Source organism: Triticum aestivum, chromosome 7B, assembly GCF_018294505.1.
Source record: "Triticum aestivum cultivar Chinese Spring chromosome 7B, IWGSC CS RefSeq v2.1, whole genome shotgun sequence".
Taxonomy (NCBI): domain Eukaryota; kingdom Viridiplantae; phylum Streptophyta; class Magnoliopsida; order Poales; family Poaceae; genus Triticum; species Triticum aestivum.
Window position 1 is genome coordinate 584,060,630 of NC_057813.1, and position 4,711 is coordinate 584,065,340.

Sequence of the window (4,711 nt, forward strand, 5' to 3'; positions counted from 1 at the left end):
GGATGTGCTTCTGATGCTACGCAGCGAGAGCTTCGCCAGCTTACCTACACCTAGCGTGCCAGTCAACCACACAGATGAGCATCAAGCTGAAGCCCTGACGCTCGAGGGTTTCTGGGAGGTGAACGTACCATTACAACCTGTTGAGGAGATGGTCACTTCGTAGTGCAGAGAATTGCTGATAATCTCCGCACGCATTTGCAGGAGAAAACATAAAGTTTAACCCGTGTTGTAGATGAGTAGACAGAGAAAGGAAAAGTTCGCTTTCTTCAAGCCAGGAATGGTGCTTTTATGGTACTACTCCACTAGTAAAGCAAATAAACTGAAAGTCGAAGTTGCTAAGACTCCATTATGCCGATCTACATTTATCATTTTAAAATTACTCCTTCCTTCACAAATATAAGATGTATGTTAGTATTACAATTTCTTAACATAAACAGGAAAGTAAACAAGTAATTGCTGGTCACAATCAACTAAAAAGCCACTCTTCCTTCACAAATATAAGTTGTTCTACATTTTTTCTGAATCGAATATATATATATATATATATATATATATATATATATAGGGTGGGTCTATTATGATAACATCCTTAAGAGTCTTATTCTGCACATCAGTTTCTTTTTCTGCTAACACCACCACTCGCCCCCACACCCACGATTCATTCCCACCTTCATCTGCCACGGTTCTTCCCCCGATCCACTTTTTGGCCGCGCCAGCGCCGCCCGCACCCATCCACCTTCTTCCCTCGCCGGCGCCGCCCTCCATCGACTCACCTTCTTCCCCCGCCGGTGCCGCCCTCCATCGACCCACCTTCTTCCCCTGCCGGCGCTGCCCTCCCCCATCCACATTCTTCCCCGCCGGCCCCACCCTCCCCTGATCCACCTTCTTCGCCCGCCTGCCCCTATCCACATTCTTCCCCGCCGGCCCCGCCCTCCCCTTATCCACCTTCTTCCCCCGCCGGCCCCGATCCACCTTCTTCAACCGTAGGCACCGCCCCACCCGTATCCGGCTTCTTCCCCCGTCGGCGCCGCAGTTGGCCACACCTCCCAGTGCCCTCAGCTTGGTCGCGCGTTGCCCCTGCCCGGCGTCACCCATCCCCCATGCCTGGATCCGCAGCTCGTCCTCGATCTATATCAAGCCGGCTTCCGGACCACTTCTCCTGGCCTACCTCCCCTCCGCTTCTGCCACGGGACGGCGACCGGCCATAGCGACGACGGGCTTTGACTCTCTCGCTTGCCATCCGTAGCGAAGGCCACCTCCTCCCCCGCACAGCCCAGGTGCAGTTCAGTAGCCACTAGCTGGAGGGACAGAGGAGTGCATAGCCAGATCCTCCTCCTCTTTGCAGAACCAGCGCTCGCAGGTCTAGCTAACACTGCTTCCTCCCTCCTCTCTGGTGGCCGGCCGCCCCACCGACATTGAGGCCCCCCCTGTTGTCTAGGATGACCGCCACCGCAGCTCGAGCAAAGATCCGAGGAGTGCATAGCCAGATCCTCCTCCTGTTTGCATCACGATCCAATTCAATTTTGGTTTTGTTTTTAGTGTTATGCAGTTCGATTCAATGTTTATGTGCGTTTAACATTTGACTTTTTCTCAGGAGAGAACTGCAAAAAAATAAGGAATGGCTCCGCCCTTGGTTCACAATCTCTCCGGTGGGTCTCCGTTGAGCAGTTCTCCTCACACGCAGGGCCTCCCAACGACAAGAACCAGCGACCTAACTTCCTCCCATTCAAGACTGTGCAATTCGTTTAGTTTTTAGGCTCTTGGATGCAGTTCGTTATTTGAAAAAAGCCCAAACCTCACTTCGTTTGGTTTCTCCTCAATGGAGCGGCCCTGGGTTTCATTTTGATAAATTATGCAGTTTGTGTGTATGTGAAGTCCTCTGTTTATATTTGAGAGGTTCGTTCAACTCTGTAGTGTCGTTCTATTTATTTGATGAAGTCCTTTTTGTTTTGCAAATTCTCAGGGACAAGAGACTGTAATCTGCTGGTGCTTTCGTCGTGGCAGTAACACCAACAGAATGAGAGAAAGGGCCTTGAGCCACTATGCGGGGGGAGCACCACATCTTTGGTCAGACCAGTAAGAGGCCAAGGCAAATGGCAGCTAACCTCGCCATTGGGGACATGTATGAGAGAACAGGGGATCACCTCGCCGTTAACAATTAGAGTTGGCTGCAGATGACCATGTTCTGATTGGTATGTTTCACTCTGGTTTTGCTTCTGACCCTTGTCACTACTTTTCTCTGCTATTGTAATCACAGGAACCGAGCTGGGCATGCACATAGACAACTTGTATCATCATGGTTCCAAAACAAGAGGGAAACCCATCCAACATTATTACGAGGCAAGAGTAGAACAAGGATTACTTACCGACAATTGCGACAGCGTAGAAGGGAAGCTGATGAACATCCTTCGCTAGTTCCGAGCAAAGACGGGGAGGAGATCACCACCACACATGACTAGCTAGAGGAGTGCAAGTGAAGCAACCAACCATGAGAAGTCCTTCATGTTGTCGCAGCAGTGCAGTTGACTTGCAGCAGTGCGTTTGTTGTGGCTGTGCAGCTCGGGCGTGCAGTCCACTGTTTGACTTTTTTGTTTTGTGTTTTGGAGGTGGTCACGGTCCGTGGGGTATATGGGCGTGCAGTACGCCGCTGGGGTGTGATCTAGTGCAGCTCGGCTAGCCCACAATTGCGGTTCGGTGGCTTGTGTGTGAAGATTTTTTTGTATTTTTTCTTTGGTTCGGACGAGATGATTCACTATCAGGTTCACTTTGGTCACCATCCAAAAAAACTGAACCCTCTTGCTGCAGTACACTTTGTTGTTGTAAAAAGAAAAAAATATATATTTATGAAGTGCACTTTGATTCCTTGTGCAGAAAAAAAATACTGAAAAAAGTAATGCGGCTCACTTTTGATATTGTTGCGGTTCACTTGCCCTCGTCTTTGTGGTCTACTAGTCCATAGAAAAATATTAAGTATGAAAAGGTCAACAAAAATGTCATGCAGTTCCCTTTCGACGCCATCGCGGTTCACTTTCGGAAGTGTTGAGGTCCACTTACGTCCGATGTGAAGCGCAGCCCACTTTCCGTCTAAGAAAATTTACGTCCGACAAAAGAAAATCATGAAGTGCGCTTGCTCGTCCGATGCAGTGTGGTTTTTCGTCTGAAGGAGTGCACTCCACCTCGTTTGGAAAAATTTACGTCCCACAAAAAAAACCATGCAGTGCACTTGCCCATCTAATAAAGTGCGGTATTTCGTCTGAAGCAGTGCGTTCTTCTTTCCTCGTCCGAGAAAAATACGTCTAAATAAAAAGAACACATGCAGTGCACTTGCCCATCTAATGAAGTGCGGTATTTCGTCTGAAGCAGTGCGTTCTTCTTTCCTCGTCCGAGAAAAAATACGTCCAAACAAAAAGAAAACATGCAGTGCACTTGCCCATCTGACGCAGTGCGGTATTTTGTCTGAAGCAATGCGTTCTTCTATCCGATGCAGTAAATACGACGATTTTGGTCTCGCGAAGAACAGAGTGTCCGCTTTTCGTAAAATCGAAACTGCTCTTAAACCGTAAGGAATTAGAGAGTGTTCTATATGAAAAAGTAGTGCCTCGTCGATATCTTTCCAACCGCGCATCGTTTGAATCATTCCGACCAGCGGTTTGCAAAATTTTTGCCAAAAACGGCCGCTGCCACTCGTCGCCCGCCGCACGATTTTTAAAATTAACTAAAAACCGCAAGGTATCTCAAAACCATTTCAACATATGAAAGTTGCGCCTTGTTCGTAGCTTTTCAACGGCGTATCATACGTCTCGTTTCGACAAACGGTTAGAAAACTGGAGCAAAAACAGTACCGAAAATTTAAATTTTTTTGAAAAACAGAGTTTCGCGATTTAGTAAATTTGAAACTGCTCTTAAACCGTAATGAATTAGAGAAAGATTTATATATGAAAAAGATGCGCCTCGACGATATCTATCCAACGGCGTATCATTTGCTTCATTCCGACAAGCGGTTTAGAAAAAAACGAGAAAAAACGCTCGCTGCCACTCGTTATCCGCCGCATTATTTTCAAAACTGCTCTTAAACCGTGTGGAATCTCGAAAAGTGTTCAACACGTCGAAGTTGCGCCTAATCCATAGCTTTTCAATGATATATTACACGCCTCATTCCGATAAACGTTTAAAAAATTAGAGCGAAAACAGTACCGAAAAAACACCGCGTGCAGTTTTTTTCGGCACGAAGTTCACTAGTCTCTATTGCAGTGCTCGTCGTCAAAATGATGCAGTGCGCTTCTGTTGAGCGTGCAGTGCCGAAGTAATGTGCAGAATTGTTATTCTGCTAATATTAGCAGAATAGACCGTCTGTATATATATATGTATATATATATAGAGAGAGAGACGTTTTAGTGTCTTTGTTCACTCTCATCCATTGGTGGCCTTAATTTATATGGGCAGAGGGAGTAACACAAAAAATGGATACAACCACCTCATATGATCACTTCTTAACTTGCCAGTGGGCACGCTTAAGTTTCTCCCCATCCATACTTTTTGTACTAGTCAGCGCGTCCACCTCCTCCATCAAAGACTTTGGCTGATGCACCCATAAAATTTTCACTTGATGATAAATAACCCCTACGGCTATTAGTGTTGTGACACCGACCTCTCTCATGCAATGGGTACACACACATGCAGAAAAATCTTCCGTGCACGATTTTATATCCAG

General features: G+C 46.7%; 1 long non-coding RNA gene across 1 annotated transcript; it reads left to right on the forward strand.

Annotated features, from left to right (window-relative positions):
- Positions 1 to 644: 644 nt before the first annotated feature.
- On the forward strand, positions 645 to 2,862 carry LOC123159878 (uncharacterized). The gene is made up of 2 exons (XR_006479907.1): positions 645 to 2,122; positions 2,258 to 2,862. It is a non-coding gene; the product is annotated as an uncharacterized lncRNA (long non-coding RNA).
- Positions 2,863 to 4,711: the final 1,849 nt, after the last annotated feature.